Source organism: Schistocerca nitens, chromosome 8 (assembly GCF_023898315.1).
Source record: "Schistocerca nitens isolate TAMUIC-IGC-003100 chromosome 8, iqSchNite1.1, whole genome shotgun sequence".
NCBI classification, from domain to species: Eukaryota; Metazoa; Arthropoda; class Insecta; order Orthoptera; family Acrididae; genus Schistocerca; species Schistocerca nitens.
The window spans coordinates 302,354,497-302,376,773 of NC_064621.1; the positions used below are offsets into that span (position 1 = coordinate 302,354,497).

General features: G+C 42.9%; 1 pseudogene; it reads left to right on the forward strand.

Annotated features, from left to right (window-relative positions):
- The window catches only part of LOC126199537 (myrosinase 1-like), a 106,732-nt pseudogene that overhangs the window by 78,893 nt on the left and 5,562 nt on the right, over nt 1-22,277 (forward strand).

Consider the following 22,277-nt stretch of genomic DNA (forward strand, 5'->3'; position numbering starts at 1 on the left):
ACAATGTCATCGGCAAACCTCAAAGTTTTTACTTCTTCTCCATGAATTTTAATACCTACTCCGAATTTTTATTTTGTTTCCATTACTGCTTGCTCAATATACAGATTGAATAACATCGGGGAGAGGTTACAACCCTGTCTCACTCCTTTCCCAACCACTGCTTCCCTTTCATGCCCTTCGACTCTTATAACTGCCATCTGGTTTCTGTACAAATTGTAAATAGCCTTTCGCTCCCTGTATTTTACTCCGATCTACTTAAAATCTCAAAGGAAATTATGGACGGGGGAAAACCACATAATGATTAACATACTAATTTACACAAGGGACCATACACAGTAGCAAAAATTAAAGTAACAGGATTGCAATGGAATGCCATTCGAACAAGATCAAATAGGACCGTCAGGACAGCAACATAAGAGCCACTGGACGCCGCCTTCATGAACGCCCACGTAAAAGATATCGTGACAACTACCAAAGTTATTTGAAATAAATAAGACTGCATATAGACTGGGAAATTACTTGGTAGGAGACAGCAAAGTTGCTCACTATATTCACTCTGTGCCGAATAGTCTGCATGCTTAACAAAGCTTAATACTAAAAAAAGGTAAAGTCTATACTGGGAGTGCGTTTGATAGAAGGTTGACTGGAGCTGGAGCCGTCCTGGATAGCTGCAAAGAGGAAAAGTCCCTGCACCTTCCCAGGATTGAACACGGGACCTTCAGGGGGCGGGGTCTAGCGAGTGCGATTACGACCTGTTCTCCAAAATGAAGGAACTTCTTCGTGCCAAGCGCTACAGCACAAGAGAACATATCACCCATGCCACAGAGCGGTCCCTGCGGGACGCCTGTAATGAACAGCCAATTTTCCAAACTTGAACTATTGACAAACGCCTGAAGTTCGCACAGAAACGATCTCCACACGGAAGAAAGGCGACGAAGATACAAGGAAAGGAAAAAGCGAGTCCATTCTTTTACCCTTCTTATATACAGGGGCCATATGCTCTTCTTTCCAGTCGCTTTGGAATTTACGCTGAATTAGATACTCGCGATACATGCAAGCTAAGTAAGAGGCTACTGCCGCAAAGTACTCTGTGTAAAATGGAACAGGAATTCTATCCGTACCTGGCGATTTATTTGTTATCAACTCTTTCAGCTGCTTCTCAGCGCCAGGAATGCCTATTTCTTAGTCCTCCATACAGGAGTCTGTGCGACGGTCAAACGTTGGTATATCATACGATGCTCCTGGGTGAGTGAAGTTTTATACGCGAATACTCCTAGAGACATCATTTAAAGTCGATTCTGGAAACTTTGGAAATAGGCTTTCTCAGGATGGTTTGTGTCTGTCAGTTCAGTTTATTCACACTCTCTGTGTCACTCTCCTATAGGTCATACAATGGGTTATTACAGATGCCCGCTGACTGAATGCACTGTGCTACCACGCCGACGACGCGCTGCACCAATACGACCACAAGCTTAATAATAATAAAAACAAAAATATAAGGAACAATAAGATACAGCAGCAAAAGCACATGCACCAGTTCATGAGTCATCTGATGCGGAGAGCACTCAGCACCCTGAGAAAAATCTTCCGGTTGTCATCGTCGGAAATATCCAGTTCCTTCTTTAAAGAGCTTTCCTCTTTTTCATTTGCAAAACTAACTTATTTCGTGTCAGACCTCTGAAACAAAATTCTAGGCCAGTTTTATTTTGGACTCCCAATACGTAATGGCTTGTCTTGGCAGAAAAAATAAAGTTAATCAGAATTGTGGAAGTGTGGTGTATTCTTTCGGATACGTATAGATGATAAAATGAAATGAAATGATTTCTGACTCGGCAGCAATTAGACACTGAAATAATTTCAAGGTGGCAAGTGAAAAATTGTTCCAGAGCGGGATTTAAACACGGATTTCCCTTTTCGCGTGAATCGTCACTTTGAGCGCCTCGGCGATCCGGACCCGACTACAGTCCGACACAAATTCCCATCTCGGCGCACACTATTGACGCTGTGGTCCCCGTCCATCATACTCATTACTTATCGGCATTCGCTGGAATCCAGCAAAAGTTTAGGAGGGAAAGTGCATACGCACTGAAGAAATCTTGTGGCTATGAAACCTGATATAAGAGAGGGGGTTCAATAAGTAGTGAAAACATCTTTTCAGTGGAAAATTTTGGTTGAAAAAAAATGCAGGATTTGTTGTGGGTCATCGTGGAATACTCCCGCTTCAGCCTCTATAGCTTCATGAATATCCGATAGGTGACTGCGCTATACGCAACCTTCAAAATGGCGTCTGTGAAGGAGGTGTATTACAAGCAAAGAGCTGTCATTGAGTTTCTTTTGGTGGAAAACCAGAGCAGCGGAGATATCCATAGGCACTTATAGAATGATTACGGAGATGTGGCAGTGAGCAAAAGCACGTTGAGTCGGTGGACGAGGCTTCTGTCATCAACGCAACAAGGGCGCCATAATCTGACCTCCCGCGTGCCGGCCGGACGTAAGCAACTGTGCTACCATCAGTAAACTGAAGCGCGTTCGTCGCCACATAAATGCAAACGAAATTCTCCTTCTCAATGACAACGTAATTCCTCATAAAAGTCTGTGCGTCTGAGAGGAATTCACAGAATTTCATTGGACTGTTCATCCTCATCCAACATGCAGCCCTTATCTCGCAGCTTCAGACTTCCAAGTCTTTGGCAGAATGAATGATGCACGCCGCAGGAAGCAGTACGTGGATGATTGCGAGGTTATTGATGCAGGTAGGCGTTGGCTGAGACCTCGACCAGTAGATGGTACCATGCGCGCGTACAGCCCCTCCCAGTAAGGAGACGTGAGGCCGTCGCGTTGAACGGAGACCGTGTTGAAAAATACGCTTTTGTAGCCAAAATAGTGGCGAATAATATGGTGTAATGGAATTCTGAATAAACCCAACCTGCTTTCAAAAAACAAAAAGGTGTTGCATTAATTACTGAACGCCCTCTGTACATTCATTTATGTGTGGTGCCTCTTCTTTGGGACATGATTCTGCAGCCGTACATATACATGATGGTGGTATTTGGTTTGTCAGCGCTCAACTGCGCGGTCATCAGCGCCCGTACAAAGTCCCAATTTTTACATTGTCCAATCTACCCACAGTCACGCATGATGATTTATTATGAAATGATGAGGACAACACCCGGTCCCCGGGCAGATAATATCCCCAATCCGGCCGGGAATCGAATCCCGGACCCCGTGATCCAGAGACAGCAACATTAGGCACTAGACCTCGAGCTGCAGACATATACATGGTGAATGAATGTGAATGTCGTGTGACTAGGGCCTCCCGTCGGGTGGACCGTTCGTCGGGTGCAAGTCTTTCGATTTGACGCCACTTCGGCGACTTGCGCATCAATGGGGATGAAATGATGATGATTAGGACAACACAAAACCCAGTCCCTGAGCGGAGAAAATGTCCGACCCAGCCGGGAATCGAACCCGGGCCCTTAGGATTGATATTCTCTCGCGCCGACCACTCAGCTACCGGGGGGGCGGACACATATGCATGATGAAATGAAATGGGATGAAATAATTTCTGAATCGGCTGCAATTAAGCACTGAAAAAAGGTCATTGGCGAAAAGTGAAAATTTTGGACATGTCCCAAAGAACAGACACCATCCACATATAAATGCATATACAGCTTGACGGACAGAAGATCTCTCTCTTTCTCCTGAACTCTTGGGGGACTGCAGCCAATGCCATCGAGCACTGAGTACGACGGACAAGGTCGATACATCAGTAGTGTGCGGCAAGATGGGAATTTGGGTGGGACCGGAGTTGTGTACGGATAGCTGAGACAGTCAAGCCGACTACTCACGAGAAACGGGACCTCCAGATTCGAGTCCCGGTCTGGAGACACTTTTCACTTGTCGCCATTGAAATTATTTCAAAGCGTAATTGCAACTGACTCAGAAATTACATTATTTCATTTCATGGCCGGGCGGTCTCAGGCGGCTTATCACTGTTCGCGCGACTTCCCCCGACGGAGGTTCAAGTCCTCCCTCGGGCATGGGTGTACATGTTGTCCTTAGCGTAAGTTAGTTTAATTAGGGTATAAGCCTAGGGACCGATAACCTCAGCAGTTTGGTCCCATAGCAACTTACCACAAAAAAATTTCATTTCATTTCGTAGTCAGATTTCTTGTGGTTGGGTCACAGAATTTAACGACAATTTACGTATAGAAAGAGCATGTGGCTAATATGTAGAATCAACAATATATCAGATACGTGAAACTGCAAAACGGAAATACTGTCTGAATTTTCTACACAGCAGAAAAGAATGACTGGTGTACACTATTCTTCACCGTCGTTTGCCGCAGCGGAACTATGCGGGTAGAATCAGTCTGAGGTGGAAAAGTATCCACCCAGGAGCTGATGAGAATGCTCGGAAACTGATGAAGATACCGACTGACAGACTGACAGGGACAGAGTCGCGTAGCATCTCCGGAGGAGCGGCTGAGAGAAAGGAGGTGTGTCTTTCCGACGTCTTTTATCGCTTCGTATGAGCTCAGCCACTGCCTACGCTCTGGGAGATTACCGCGTTTTACCAAAAGATAAGGAAACGTAAGGTTGGTCCAGTGACTGTGCAAAATACCTCGCGGCAGATAAACTGCCGTTCGAAGTAAACACCGGAGGAAATTATTCGCTGGGCTCATCGTACACCATAATACTCGTCGCCGCAACAAAAACAGAGTTTTCTTACTTCTTCTTTAAAGTTCGAGCTCATCAAACAGGCATTTCGTGCCATAATGACGGACTACAAACAAGATGATACGAAGGTCACACCCACACCCATCTGAAAATGGGACTTTAATCGACAATGTGTGGTCCACCCCACTGAAAACACGTCTTACGGTTTGATTAGACAGAGACGCAGGGTATAAAACGGTACACGTACAAGCAGACTGCAGCGGTGAAGATAAGGTCCTCTGTGTGCTTGCTCTTTCTTTTGGCAGCCGGTGTCCTGGGTCGCCCGGGAAGACCTGGAGCACGAGGACCTCCCAACAAATTCCCAAGGACTTCATCTTCGCAGCTGCTACCGCGTCCTAACAGGTGGAGGGGGCCTGGAATGAAGGCGGTAAGAATTCTTTGTCTTCGTCACCTGAAACATTCTGTATTACCTACGCTTAAGCACCAGCATGCTCTTGTGTGTTAAAAGACAGAAATGCGGTGGAAGACCTTTCTCATGTGCAATTTGTGAAGGCAATAGTTTTTCTCAGTAAGACATTTTAAGTACATGAATATTGCGAAGTTCATGGAGACATTGATCTAAATCAACACCCGCAGACAATTGGTGGCAATAATAGCTACTCCAGTTATAAGATTTCTTACTCAAAACATAGACAAATAAAAAAGCACGATCGATTTCGCGAACGTACAACGACTGAAGTTATTCATGCGTATTACATATCATATGAAATGGCTGTTTATGAGACCGAAACTGGTGTTAATATCTACCGGGGCCAAGTTCTTTGATAGCCGCACGAACTTCCATTGGATGGGACATTGTAATGTTGCCAACGTAAGTTCTTCAATCGAGAACGCGAACTTATATTCAGACAGTTGTTTGAGTCTAGTTGGGCCAGTACGTTCATGAGTCATTCGGAATAAGAGTAGTGGAATTACGTGGAGCTCAAATAGATATACGAAACACGAGAATGATGTGGGCGACGAATAAAACAGAGAAAACCTAATGACTACAAAGACTATTAATTAATATTATTCGTGAAAGGGAAAACTACAGCATACGGACTGGATGACATTGACTTATCTTCAATAACTGTGAAGTCTGTTCAACCCGCTATGGTTTTTACTAATGTGTGACTTGATGAATGCTTGTACTGTGACGCAAGTATGTGCATCTGTTGTGCTTCAAAAAGTGCACTGAGCTGAGACTGCACAGTAGTGACTGAAAAACAAATCGATATTTTAGTCAAATCAATTACTAGAAGTGTGCAGGAAAGTTTACTATCCGTAAATTGCTGACAGTTGTGGATCGTATTGCAACTAAAATATCTTCTGATGCTTTTGAACGAGGCGGAACAGGGGAAACGGTATGACAAGTATATAGGACAATGTTTGTTTCGTTAGTCGAGTATAGCCTTGGGTGTAAGGTACACATGATGCAAAAATAAAACGGAATAACTGCCTTAAATGAAGGAAGCAGGGAAGTCAACAGGCAAATCATTACAAACTACAAGCTGTTTCAAAAGATGCATCTTATTTCACAACGCTGCATCTTTCATGTGAATGAAGGCAGAAACTTGGAGTCAATTTCAACTTTCGCATCGAAAGTAAAAGTTCACTTTGGCGCCAGCTGTAAGGTGCCAGTTCATGTCGTGTCGTTACCGGCAGGGGACACTGTGGTGCAGCTATCTAGTTCGCTCGCTCGTTTGTTACACAATTTGTGTTGAGTCGCGATGACGATAACACGGCAACAAAAGTAGTTTTGCCTCCTAGGTCGCATGATCTCAAGATTTGCGACTTTTTTTGTGTAGAGTTGTGAAAGACGCCGCTTATGTGCCACCCTTTCGGCAGCTTTGGGCGTATTACGACGCCGCACAGCAAGAGCAGTGAACGCAGTAACTTCAGACATGGGAATAGTTTGACTATTGCCTTAATTTTTGACGGATTAACCGACAGTGGTAAATAAAACGGTCTAGACGGAACTCCGGTCAGAACTGATGTCGTATGCTGAACGTGAGGTAAAGGAACAAACAGCCCTTTTTCTGTCTTTGGTGTGAAACTCGTCTTGCTCTGGGACAGAAACTGCAATTTAAAGCCAGTTGGAGAACGAGTAGTCCGGACGGAACAGTATCGTACCGATATTGGAAGCAGAGTTTCTCGCAAGAGACGTTTACTCATTCACGCAAAAAAAAGTGCTTAATTTAAAAAGGCTGAAGGAAGATATGCTGACAACTGACCATGAAAGGCTGGAAACGTCTTTTCATGAAAATATTTTCTGCTGGTGTATGATGGATGCACGGCATCATGTTCATCGCTGACGATAGAAAGCCTTTTGGAGTAACTTCGTAGGCCACTAATGCTGCAAGCTCCGGGAGACCTTCTCATGTTTTAATGACGTGGAATTGTTTTACTGGTCCAGGCAACAAGATAGCAGAGTCAGAATGGTTCCGTCGAACTGCAGAACATCCAAGAACATCCAACTTTCTCAGAATTCCTTGTCACGTTAACAATGATAGTAATATTACCAAACTTGTCATCCAAGATCCTGATTGTCGAGTCTGTCTAACTGTCTGGCTAATTGCTGTGAGGAACTTTCGGGAGCAATGAAGCATCAGGACTGGTACATAAACTTACAACCTATGTGAAAACTTTTCGAAGGACCTAAAACAACATCAGAGTCGATATTCACTTAACGTGCCAAACGACGAGTTTTTGCGGGGTGGCGTCCTCACATCCAAACACTTCAGGAGTGCCTACCGCCATGAACCACAGAAAAGCAAACAAGTCGCCAGGTTTTGGTGGAATCCCAATTCGGGATTACAAAGAGTACTCTGCAGCATTGGCCCCTCACTTAGTCTGCTTTTACTGGGAATCTCTCGCCCAGCTCAAAGTTCCAAGTTATTTGAAAAAAGCGTAGGTGACTTGTGTATATAAGAAGGGTAAAAGAATAGACCTGCAAAATTACAGAGCAATATCTTTTACATCGGTCTGCTGCAGGATCCTTGAACATATTCTCTGTTCGAACGCAATAAATTTCCTTGAGAGGGAAAAGCTTCTCTCAACAAAACAGCACGATTTTAGAAAGCATCACTCGCGCGAAACTCAGCTTGCCCTTTTCTCACATGAGATCTTGTGAACCATGGATGATGGGCAACAGGCGAATTCCATATTCCTAGATTTCCATAAATCATTTCTCACGGTGGTAGACTGCTAAGGTTACCGAAGGTACAAGCATACGAAACAGGTTGCGAGGTATGTGAACGGCTTGAAGACTTCTTTAGTGGCAGAACCCAGTATGTTGTCCTCGACGTCGAGCGTTCATCAGAGACAAGGATATCGTTATGAGTGCCCCAGGGAAGTGTAATAGGACCGCTGTTATTTTCTGTATACACAAATGATCTGGCGGACAGGGTAAGCAGCAGTCTGTCGCTGTTTTCTGGTGATACTGTGGTGCAAGGGAAGGTGTCGTCGTTGACTGAATGTAGGAGGATGGAAGATGACTTAGATAAAATTTCTAGTTGCTTTGATAAATGACAGTTATCTAAAATGTAGAAAAACGTAATTTAATGCCAATTAATAGCAAAAACAAATCAGCAATTTTCGAACGCCGTATTAGTTGTGTGCTGCGCGACACAGAAATATCGATTAAAGATGCAGGCATAAAGTTGCAGAGCAGTAGGAAATGGAATGAGCATGGTAAGGAATGTAGTAGGCAAGCGAATGGTCGACTTCGGTTTATTGGTAGAATTTTCACAAAGTGTGATTCATCTGTAAAGGAGACCACGTGTAGGATATTCGTGCGATCCATTGTTGACTACTGTTCGAGTGTTTGAAATCCAAACCAAGTCTGATTAACGGAAGACGTCGAAATAATTCAGAGTTTGGCTGCTAGATTAATTGCCGGTAGGTTCTATCAACACGTAAGTATTATGGAGATGCTTTGGGGCTCAAATGTGATTCACTGCAAGGGAGGCGATGTTCTTTCCGAGGAGCACTACTGAGAAAATTTAGAGGACCGGCATTTGAAGCTGACTGCAAAACGATTCTGTTGCCGCCAACGTGCATTTCGCGTAATGACCATGAAGATAGGATTAGAGAGCTTAAGACTCATACGGAGGCATATAGATAGTCGTTTTTCCCTCACACTTTTGGCGAGTGGAACACTAACAGAAATGACTAGTTGTGGTACAGGGTACCCTCCGCCACGCACTACACGGTAGCTTGCGGACTGTGCGTGTAGCTGTAGCATATATTTCATCCACCAATACTCCTCCAACCGAATTCATTCAGTAAAACCAAATAGCGTTCTCATTCTAAACATTTTATGATAGGTTTTTCTAACCGCCAGTATCCTGAGATAACATGCACAAAGAATCTGTGCAGCGTGATGTTCAATGTAAGTTGGTGGATGGAGAACAAAATAATAACCCGCATTTAATAATTCTTCTTTTTACTAATTTTTAGCTATTGATCAATCTGTGTTGCAGGCAAAGGTGAGGGCATTTTCGATCGCATGTTCCACACAATTCCCAACATCACCACCGATGGCAGCAATGGCGACGTGGCGTGTGACTCCTACCACAAGTACGAGATAGACATACAACTCGCCAAGGATATGAACGTGAGTGTTGTTCGCAGTTGTATTAATCTTACAACATATTGGTGATCCTCTAGAAAATTACGATCTATTTTAATTTCTAGTGTGATTTTTGATTCATTATTTACCGATACACAAAACGAGAGCGCCGTAGCTTCAAAATTCGTAGGAGTCTGAAAACTGTCGATGCTTGTAGTCCGCTGCTTGAGATATCCACACTGATTTCAGTTTTCTAGATAAATTGAACGTTATTCACTCGGTAGCCTTCAGTAATAGTGGTCTGACGGATTACATTGCTTAAGGAATAACTGACACTTGCTAAGGAATAACTGACACTTGCTAAGGAATAACTGACACTTGCTAATGAATAACTGACACTTGCTAAGAAATAACTGGCAATTGCTAAGGAACAATCGGCAAATGCTGCGGAACACCCAGCCAATAATAGCAAAAGGAAATATGGAGGTCGGGACGGGTTAACTCCAGAGAAACCTGTTCACGAATATCCTGGATGCATTGGATAGTTCATGCATCAGGGTGTTTCACGAAGGTCGTCGTCGAACCTCTTAGTGCGACGTTCCATGTGTTACAGTAACACGTCTTCAAGATATCATTTGAGTGGTTGCGATCATGGACGAGCAGATGGACGGCTCGAAGTTGATCGGAGTGTCACTACTGTGGCCACAGTGATGGGAGCCTCCAAATGTGTCATCTAGCAAGTAAAAATCGACGACAGTATGATACAATCATTAACCAAAGAAGTAAAAAAAAGATGTTAAGTCAATGTCGAGCATCGGGACACTTTCTATATTGTATAAGGAGTAATATACGGAATAAGATTCGTCATCAAATTCTCTGAATTCATTATCCTCTACTACAATTGCTCGGCTATGTATAATTTGATGAACGAAGCATTTCGCTCTGGTACCATTTCTAAGCTGTAAGTCTACTATCCTATAATGCCCGCATCTCGTGGTCGTGCGGTAGCGTTCTCGCTTCCCACGCCCGGGTTCCCGGGTTCGATTCCCGGCGGGGTCAGGGATTTTCTCTGCCTCGTGATGGCTGGGTGTTGTGTGCTGTCCTTAGGTTAGTTAGGTTTAAGTAGTTCTAAGTTCTAGGGGACTTATGACCACAGCAGTTGAGTCCCATAGTGACCTTTTGTCCACTAAATACACTGAGGCTTGCAGAAGTGTTACATATCCACGATGTAAGTGATCAGAGAGAGAGAGCCATGGCTTTGCGTCAGTTCAGCAGTTCCGATTGGATAGCTCAGCTGGCGCAGAGGAACTAGAAACAAAAGAAAATAAATAACTTTCGCATGTTTCGTAATATCGTCATGTTCTGCGAGACACAAATATAGAATTCAGTTAATTAACTTGTTCTTTGAGGGAATAATTCAGAAAAAGCATTTTTGTAGGATAGCTATAACTGAATGTAGCCCTCTCTTGAAACGTATGAAATACTCAAAAAATATGAAGGTATTTCTACTAAATGTTCGAAATTGCGAATCAAAACGTAATATACTTAATCGTTTAAAAATTACTATTGCGTTTAGAAGTGCTTATTCTATATTAATATCATGTTCTCTGTTAACAACTTTTCATAATTATAAATCGTCGTTTCACACTCAGAGGAACGGAGGAAACAATGAGTGTGTTAGCAGTTCTTGCGCGTGTGTTTGTGGGTGCTATAATCATAAGGGGCCGTCTGATTCTATGTTGAGAAAGTTTAATTTAATTATTTATGTACTTATTTACGCTGATCGGTATACGGTCTTAAGGCCATCGCTCACAGCCATTCAGGCTTTCCTCCTGAGGTTCTCTTTCTAAACACTGAAGCCAGTAGTAGTCGTGTTCTATACATCTGAGAAATAATAGTAATGAAATACAAATAATAGTAATAATCGTAATGGTGATAATAATTAATATAATAACGTACCTAACTGACCGTGATAGGGTAGCAGAGAGCGCTAATGTGATACTTCCTGGACTCGAGTAGGCGCTCCGGCCCCGGATCGAATCCGCCAGGCGAATTAACGACTAGGGCCGTTAAGCCGGCCAGCTTGGATGTGGTTTCCAGGCGGTTTTCCACATCCCGCTGGGTAAATACCGGGCTGGTCCCCACGTTCCGCCTCAGTTACACGACTCGCAGGCATCTGAAAACGTTCGTACTATTCCATGGCTTCCACTGGACGCAGACTGCTGGGGTACACTAATCTCGTCCTGAGGGATTCGAGGTGGCGGCAGGAAGGGCATCTGGCCACCCTCTCCACCTAACAAAGCCAAATCAATAGTAACACGGCCGACCCCACTTTGACGCGGGACAAAGACCCCGAGAAAGAAAGCATGAAATAACGTACCTAATTATGAGAATCACATTAAAAGAGGCGAAAACACGTTTTTAATATCGCAGCAATTTTGCATCTAATACCAAATGGTTACTAACAAAGACCGTGACAACAATATGGGGAGAATAAGCTTAGTTAATTGATGGCAACGTCATAGTAATAGCGATAAAGGAAGGGGAAAGTTGAAGAAACAGGAATGGTGAAAACAAAAATAGACAAGAAATAACGTGAATTTATAGGAAAAAGTAGCGAGGGGGTGGAATCGTCAATGCGGGACAAGAAATGTGGGGTAAAATTACATTCGTGGACAAAAAGAAGACTATTTAGTTATATCGACAGCGAATCTACATTAGTGCTAACAAGCTGAAATAAAGTTAACATATCATCAGTTCGAGGAATAGTTTGAACAACACAGTGCTTCATTAGGCATGGTCGTATGCCGATGCCTTCCTGCGACCTTCGAACTGACTTACACGGCCAGGTAACATTTAAAAACTTACATTTCGTTTTGATTGCGGCAAGATTTTCGATTACACGTAGGCTAGTGGCCAGTTCCACATGCCTCTCCATACCGCATCCTGTGACGCGATTGGCAGAGGATGACACGGTGATCGGTCGGACACTATTGGCCCGTCCAAGGGCAGAACAGGGAACTTAACCTTTACCTAGCTGGTCGGTTTGTTCTAGAAATTAAATGGAAATGACTTCTAGACTATTTTAGCGCTATAAAAGGATACATCAGAAGTTTGGATTCCACAAAGTAAACCTAATGCTGAGTTCTTGAAAAATGAGTAGAGACAAATTCAAACGTAATTTCAAATTTTAAGCGACTCTGTCAGCATTGTGTTTGTGCCGCAGGTGGACGCATACCGCTTCTCCGTATCGTGGCCCCGAGTTCTCCCCACAGGAGACGTCAACAACATCAATCCGGAGGGAATCGACTACTACAACAAGGTCATCGACGGCTTGATCGCCAAAGGCATCACTCCAGTGGTAAGAGCAACCTCAGAGATCCGGCTTCTGTACCTTGACATTAGATCACTAATCAAATGTGACGTCACACGGTGTTTTATATGTTTGTTGCAGGTGACAATGTTCCACTGGGACTTGCCGCAGACATTGCAAGACATCGGGGGGTGGCCCAACCCCAGGCTGGCGGACTACTTTGTCGAGTACGCGAGAGTGCTCTACGACAACTACGGCGACAGGGTAAGCGACAAAAGAGTGTTCTGGGTTTACAAAACCGACGTACAACTGCAATATAGGAAAAAAAAGCATTTACATCAACAGTTAGTCGCTCGAGACTAAAAATATGTAGCTTAATAGAAACGATGCTGTCTTGACATAGAAAAACCAGAAGCAGAAAAAAGGTACGAGAGTTCTATTGCAATGAAATAGATGTATTGAAACTTGCAACCGTGATGGTACGGGGGAACATAGTCTTATGACTGTCTATAAATGTGCCTCTGACTGCAAAAATGATCTTCAATTTCGTTTATTGAGTCATGTTCGATTTCGGTGCCACTATCACCACCTACGGATGCAGCTGTTCACATTAACAAACATTTTAATGTAGTAGCACAATGGGCTACTGTTTTTCCTTCTGAATGTCCACTGAAAAAGTCATATGTTCCGAGAACTGTCGCTGTCGCTTGTTCATTTAACGCTTCTTGCGTTTGCCTTATGCCATCCGGAATCTATATCACAGTGACGAAGTAACTTCATTAGACCTACGCTAACTCTAAAAGCAACGCTGCATGTTCTATACACACCACAAGGTGCACGCTACAGAAAAGTGCGTGCGCACAATGATGTTATTGTATGGCGTGTCATGTGGTACAATGCTACTTGTTCCTGTGTACTAGCACACCACCTTCTGTCTCACGTGCACACCACTGTATGGTCTCTGGATTTCTGGTTTCGTCCTCTAAACGTAGGTGATCTTAGTTCCATCTGCATGTGGCCCCATCTCACTGTCTGCGCTTAGTAGCGCGTCAGTTGCTCAACCAGTTGTTGGTTACAGATCTCAAACATTTATCGCTCTACCACATAATTAGACTGCGGTCATATCCAATGGATTAAACTAAACGAACATAGGATGAGAGCTATAGTCCTGTTTAATAAACGAACCACGTGTTGTGTGAGCAGGTGAAGTGGTGGCAGACGTTCAACGAGCCTGCCAGTTTCGTTATGGGCTACTCTGGAGGCTTCCTTATCGCCCCGGGCATCAACTCGTCAGGCGTGGGAGACTACATGGCGGCCTACACCCTGCTCAAAGCACACGCTGGGGCCTACCGCCTCTACGACGAGAAGTACCGACAGACTCAGAAAGGTAAATACTCACCGATCGTCATTATGGTTCCGCTGACGAAGAGCGAAGGAAATGTGAGCCACGTGGTATCCAAACTTGAGCAACCATCTTTGGCGACCCGGTAAATGAAATTCTAAAATCTTTTAAGAGGATTTGTTTACTGTAAACGCAAGTCTCATATCACGCAAGTCATGTAGTGAGCGATCTCGACAAGTACAGCTCGTCCCATTTACGTCATAATAACCAAAGATCACAATTTGCCTTTAACAATAACTTCACACCTACGGTGCATTGTTTGTTTGTCACTGCATCTACAACTAGGTATACACTACGCACCTGATTCCATGCTGGAGAGTACTTTACATCAATATTAGCCCATTCTTATTCTGTATATTTGCAGACTGAAGCGACGAATGAAAATTTGTACGAAGTTCGAGATTCGAACCCGGGCCTCCCGCTCGCTAGAAAGGTGCGCTAACCACTACGCAACCGGGCATAGTGGCTTTGCACAACTACGTGGACTACCCTAGCACGCCTCCTCAATCCAAATTCCCATTCGCGCCTCCGTCCACTCGCTATTCTCCATAAACTCGAACAGCATTTAGAGGAATTTGGACTGAGGAGCGGGGCGTGCTAGGGTAGTTCACGTAGTTGTGCAAAGCCACTGTGCCACGTTGCATAGTGGTTAGCGCACCTGTCTAGTGAGCAGGAGAGCAGGGTTCGATTCTCGGCCTTGGTACAAATTTCCATACGTCGCTTCAGCATACATACATGCGATGTAGGTATTTGTGACCCGAAAAGGTTTCTGGAACCATACAGTCTCATTTGATCATTCCTATTCTATTCCATTTACATATGGTGTGAGTGAAAATTGATTGTCTGTGTGCCACTATAAACTCCTATCTTTCTCTCACGATCGCTGTACAAGACAATATAGCATTGTCGCGCAATCAACCTCGATAATCAATGTTACATAATGTAGTAATGTTAAAGAGGAATAGTAAGCTTATCTCCTAGCAATCAAAAAAGTCTCTCCCTAAAACTCTATATCAGTTCCTAAATTTGTTGAATTCCTTTATTTTTTTCACGTAAGCTCAATAATGCCTTACTGAGCTTGATCTTCTGCAGAACACAACCTGGTAACCGCTGATGCAGAGGTCTATCTAAATATTTATCGGTTTAGTGCTAAACGCAAACGAGTTTAGATGTTAAGACGACCGCTGAAGGCAACTAACGTTCGCGTTGCAGTCCTCATAAAGAGCAGTGTAGGTTTGTTAAAAGTATAATTTGTATTCTTAGGCATTGGTTCTAATTTTGAACGTTGTGCTGCACTCAGTGTCTGTAGAATAAAGACGCACTTTCTAAAACTAATCGCTGTTGCAGTGCAAATTCAATGTGCCACGAATCGTTGTGAGTCGTTACGCCCATATTCTGTTTATATACTCGTTTTGAGGTTAGCAAAAAGTGGCGTTCCAGTAACCGGCAATGAGAGACGTTGAGATTAATGTCTGCAATGTAGCGGTAGCACAAAAATAGGAAATCGCGAATTGCTGAAAGGAAAGCAAGTAGTTGGAAGGGGATGGTAGTTATTGCTATGTCCATAATTAAAATTAATATTCATGAGCAGAATTGCTCTAATAAAATAATACATTCGGACAGTAACAAACAGAAGTCTAATTTACAAAAACTTAGTATATCCACACATTGGTATTATCCCGTTCGATTTCCCAAACACAACGACTCATATGTAGTTCTCTTAAAAACTTAAGGATCTTCCATTCACATGACATGTTATATCAATACATTTCACAAAATCCAGTTTCTAGTGCAGCATTGTTCAACTAGATATCACTTCAATGAGAAACACATTGGGTATACCTCACCACTGAGTGTGTAAGTACTGTACGAAAGGTCGAGTTTTACTAATAAGCAAGACACTGCGCAGAGATTGTGCATGACGTTTCCAGATAGGGATGATGACACATCTTATTTTGGTCGCCCCGACGAAATTCACAAATATTTGGTCCATACAGCTCGTGTAACTAAGGATCAATGTTACACTGTCTGATGATGATGATGATGATGATGATGATGATGACTTATGGTTTATGTCACTAAACAGTGTGGTCATCACCATCCTGTTACAAAGCTCAACATTTCATAAAATTGTTTCATTTCGCCTATGGGAATGGTCCTCAGCGATCTTTAATCTGAATACGCTCTTCACTTTTGCGAGAAGTTTGTGAATAACTTTCAAACCACCTTTGCTTTCCTCTGCGTGAAAATTGGGGACATGATATTCATTTATTTCAGTTACCTTTGCTGTCCTCTATCTCTTTGTATTAAATAAATATAGATTTCCTATCTTCAGAAACAGTTAAATACGCTACTAATGCTTTCTACTTACATTAATTTGCTTAAACGTTGTCCACTTGATAGTGCCTCGTGTATCGTTTCTCTTAGCTGTCGTAGAGAATGTATGACTGGCATGTATCTCTCTTGTTACAGGAAAGGTCGGCATCACAATTAATAACATGTGGTACGAACCCGCCACCGACTCTGCAGCAGACATTGAGGCAGCAGAACGCAAGATGCAGTTCAACGTAAGTACCAGGAACTCTTATAACCTTCCCTGTATTACAATAAGGATGTTAGTTTCATTCAGATGGAGGGGGAAGGCTCTGATCAACACGGTGTGACATAACATTACTTAAATACCCCGCCATCCAACGTTAATTCCTAGCTAAATCTGAAGAGCTGTTTTTTAAGCCTTTATTTCATTATGAGACAATTCTCTTAGAGCTATTCTTATGTTTTACTTTTCTAATAGTGATGAGACAATGTTATGTCATTAGGACCAAAATATACTGTTAAAGGCGAAATGCAACCCACTGAACGACTTTATTAACATTGTTTACAGTCCCTATACTCACGAATCAACATACTAAAGAAAGCTACGCTCTAAGACAAAAAAAGCTATACCACCAAGGGATTGTCGAAATGGAACGGAAATCGGTAGATGGTATGTACACGTACAGACAAAAAATAATTGCAATTTCAGAAAAATTGAATGTTTTGTTCAAGAGAAAGTGCTTCACAAATTGAATTCGTCAGTAACCCGTTGGTTTACTTCTGGGCCTTAAGCAAGCAGTTATTCTGCTTGGGATTAATTTTTCAGAGTTTCTGCTTGTCCTTCTGAGTGATATCGTGCCAAATTATGTCCAATTGTTGCGTTAGATCGTCAAAATCCTGAGGTGGTTGCGGGGCCCTCCCCATAATGCTCCAAATGTTTTCAACCTGGGAACATCCGGCGACCTTGGTGGCCAAGGCAGGTTTTGTCTAGCAAGAAGACAAGCAGTAGAAACTCTCGACGTGTACGGGTGGGTATTATTGAATTGTAAGCCCAGGATGTCGTGCCATGAAGGGCACCCAAACAGGGTATAGAATATCGTCGACGTACTGCTGAGCTGTAAGGATGCCACCCATACAGCCATAGGGGTCCTGCTATGAAATGAAATGGGGCCCAAGACCATCACTCTTGGTTATCGAGCCTTATGGCGGGCGGCAGTCACGCCGGTATCCCACCACTGTCCTCGGTCTTTCCAGACACGTTTACGGTACGGAATCTTATTCCTGGAGTACAAGCGATGGGATGACGCACTGACTGTCAATCGCCATACGGCTTGACAATCAGGAGTGAAGGTCTGGGGTGCCATTTCATTTCAAAGCAGGACATATTTTGTTTTCATCCACGGCACCCTTATATCACAGCGGTACGTCGACAATATTTTACGCCCCGTTGAAAAATTTTGTAGCATTATGGGCAGTGCTCTCCAAGCATCTCTGGATGTTGCGAATTTAACGCGCCAGTTGGACTGTATTTGGCATGATATCGCTTAGGGAGGACTTGCAAAAACTCTGTCAGTCAATGTATAGGGGCCGGAGGCAGACCAACGCGTTATTGACTTGTTCAATTTGGCAAGCACTTTCTCTTGCATAAGTCATCCAATTTTTTGTGAAATTGTTATCATTTATTTGTCTCTTCATGTACGTCACGTCTACAGATGTCCGTCCCATTCGGATAATTTCTTAGTGGTGCGTTTTTTTTTTTTTGCCCTTGTGTGTAAATATATCTTTTGGTCACTTATGTGAACAATTTCATCCGCACCATAATGCTAGATTCTACACATACACAGAAAAGTTGCAACTTTCTCTTCCATTTAAAAAACGTCATCGTTTTTGTTAGATCGAATGTTCCCTCAGACTGAATTCAGTTCCATCAACATTTCAGCTTCTTACTATTTCAAACCAAAGGGATGTTAGTGATTTCAAGTATATAAATCTGCTGGGAGGACACGAGCATCGAAGAAAAGAAATAGGAATATTGGGGTTTATTATCCCGTCGACGACGAGGTCATTAGGGGCTGAGCACAAGTTCGGGAAGGGGACGCATAGTGTAGGAAATCGGAAGGTCGGTTTTCAGTAGATCAAGCCTAGTATTTGCCTCAGTAAGTTTAGACAGATTGAATATGGATGAAAAATACAATTTGTATGTATAAATCTGAACGGCTACAAGAAAATTTGAACCAACGTACTGCCGAATGAAAGTACAGTGTCTCAACTTCTGCACTGCCTCCTCAAAGTTTCTTAATGCATCTTGCCGGTTTATAAATGTATAAAGATGAGTGCTTTTATTTATGAAGCAAATGCTTTCTACAGAGCCAGCACACCAGAAGTATAAATAGGTAAACGAACAACAAAGTACAATGCACATGTTGTCACAATACTGTACGTTAAATATGGCGCATATGTTGCCAACGACGAAGGAAGACTTCGGCCTGCGCTAAAAATCAGGCTGGTGCCACAACCTTTATTTATAATCTGTGCCATTCACTTCACAGTGGTTGGCAGAGTATAGATGAAGATGTAGATTTATGCACATCTGTTGGCTTCGTCTACAAACAAATAAATCGTCACATTCAAGCCTTACATAGGTATCTAGCTACCCTACAGGTCAGTGTTCACCATCCTTACGGAAGTCACATGTCACATAGTACTAGGATCAGGGGCGAAGTAAAAGTCTGTACAGTAATGGAGAACGCAAACAGCATATCACCTCCAACAGGACCATGCCTGGAAAAGCACTGTGGTGTCAAAGGACTCTTCATATTGATCATTGTTTCACTGTAGTCAACATCCACTTACAACCTATTCCATTAGCAGAGTTTGCAGCTGGATCACTGAAAATCCCAGAAGGGTCCAGAAGCACAGAAACTGTCGCAGGTGATTCCAACTGATAATTATTGCAGGCGAGCAGCTTGCTAGAAGGGTCGAATATAAGTCAACATGAGCTCAGCTTCACATGCCTTAATTTGCAGCATGTCACTACTGGACATGCCCATGTCGTCAAGCGTCTCCTAGGTTCCGCATTGACAGTGCGACCAACACTTAATTACCTTCAGTATCTTTCCAAGAATAAAAGAAATTTCATTCATTTTGCCAAAATCACTTTTCACACTCCAAATATATGCAACTATTTAACGTATGAGCATCTGAGACAGTATGTGTGGAAGAATTACTAGCTTGAGATTCTGCACTTTGGCAACTGATTTCACCTAAGGAATTTATGTTCCAGTCTGGCCTGTACAGTCACCCGATTTTCACGGCCGAGGGAGATTGGCCTGAGGTGGTGAAGCAGAGGATTGCAGCAAACAGTAAGGCTGCGGGCTACCCCAGGTCCCGACTAGTGGAGCTCACACCGGAGGAGGTGGAATACATCAGGGGTGAGTAAACGACACCAGCCACAGCCAGTGTGGTCTGCTGGGCTTGTTCGTGTTTGAATTTCATTATACATGGTTCTTCGTAAGTACTTCTGAGGTTTTAGATGACCACAGCATGAAAACTTCAAGAGATAAGAAAAAACTACTTATATCAGTGGATATAGCTTCTCTCCAAATTTCGACTGGTAACATGCGCCGTACCATAGTTGGAGAGCGCACTACTATCGGCAGTTATTTCAGAATATGGCATGTAATAGACTGACGGGTGCATTTCTTGTCGCTGAATTCGCTAAATGAAAGTCAGTTGTGACGTTCAACGTCAATTTCGCACCAGATACCGGGAAAAATCTCCAACCGTTAGAAGAATCCATGAATGGTACGACAGATTCCGGAAGACTGGATGCTTATGTAGTGTGAAGAAAACAGACTTTCCAGGACTATCAGCAGAGACAGTGAGCAACTGTGGGAATCGTTCGTCAGGATCCTGAAGAAATAGTCAACACATGCGAGCAGAGAACTGTAGATACCACAGTCAAATGTCTGGCTCATCCTATACAAACGTTTGCTTGTGAAACCATACTGGCTTCACTTGTTGCATGCGCTGACTCCTCGGCAGAATGAGCTTCGTCCTGACTTTTGGAATGAGTTGCAGTGACACAGAAATCAGTTTTCAGCGACAAAGCCACATTCCATGTATCTGGAAAGGTGAATTGTCATAACGTGCATGTTTTTTGGCACCGAAAATACTTAAAAAGGTTATAGAACATGTTCTTGATTCACTTACAGTTAACTTCTTTTATGGCACATCCTCTTAAAAAGCTTTAGGGCCATTTTTCTTTACGGAGAAAATTGTGACTGGTTTCATGTACTGGTCACGCTGTAGCAATTGCTTATTCCACACAGTTACAGCAAGACAGCGCAGACTTAATTTGCAACATGATGGTTACCTCAGTGTCGAATTGCTTGAGCGTTGGATTGGTCATACTTCCTACCATAATGCTCTTCTCCAGTGGTCCCCACAGTCACCTGCCATAACTCTGTGTGATTTCTTATATGTAAAAGATAGTCTGTTCCTGCGTCCACCATCATTAAATCTGAATAAATGACAACGAAAGATAATTAATGCAGTTCACTGATGTTGACCGTGACTTGTTGAGATCCATATGGCAATAGTTTGGCTAAAGTATTGACGTTTGCCACGTAGCAAGTAGTGCTTATACTCAGCACCTGTAATGAGTTAAAAACTTGGAGACAAGCTCTTGTCACTGATTTGTGTCTCTTTTCTGAGTATCTTGCAGTTTTCGTGCAATCCTCTTCTGAAACCTGAGATACATATCAATAATCCTCTCGGAATGCCATGCACAAATCACATTCCTACAGCTAGGAGTCGCAGGGGACAGATCTACTTACACTCAAGGAATACTTCATTTTTTAAAAAATTCTTTGCTCTTTTTCGTCAAACAGGAAAGACTCTCATAATGGAACAATACATGACATAACAAGAAATGTTAGAGAGCGATCATACCCAAGCAGGAAGTTCTATCTTGATGTTGCTCTCGCGCACTTAGGATATACTGTAAATTTTTTCTGTATTTTTCTTATAGTACTCCACTGTTTCAGTTGTTTTACGGGGCCAGACTTTTCTCAGGTATTAATGTTATGAATAATGAATTAACATCATGTTATTCTTGACAAAATATCAAAGTGGGAAACTAGGCCAAAATGCATAGAAATGTATTCTTTTGTGCGACATGAAGAGATGGTTCACATGGCTCTGAGCACTATGGGACTTAACTTCTGAGGTCATCAGTCCCCTAGAACTTAGAACCACTTAAACCTAACTAACCTAAGGACATCACACACATCCATGCCCGAGGCACGATTCGAACCTGCGACCGTAACGATCGCGCGGATCCAGACTGTAGCGTCTAGAACCGCTCGGCCACTTCGGCCGGCACATGAAGAGATAATCATATCTTTGGCTTCGCTGTTAATGAGCCTCTGTTGGATTCAGTTATGTCATACAAATGTCAGGAGATGAAAACATGGATAGGTATGAAGTGACTGATCATGTAGGTACAGTTTGTGTAAGTTGAGCTGCATACTTTGATTCGCTGATAATGCTGATACGTCTGTGACCTGTCACTTCCAGAATTGATTATGTGTATACAAAGAAGGGTGGAGTCTTTATTTGATGTGCGCATGAGTATACCAGAAACCATGTAAAATCTCTACTGACAGAGGCTCACGGGAAAATAGGTAATATCTCGCGAATATCTACAACGAGGATTCCAAGAACTAGTAGAACCAAGAAACAGGCTCCGGCCTTGGATGTTCCGTTCTCGTAAATATAATACAGATAAAAATTAGTCATATAACTGATCATTGAATAATGTCCAAGCAATCAAGCAGCTAATGCTCTATCCGTAAATGGAACGAAGGAACTTCTGCATTTTGCAGCTAAGGGATTACCGTTCCTGTGCAGTGTACATCTATTACCATAGTATAGAAACACATGACATGTTA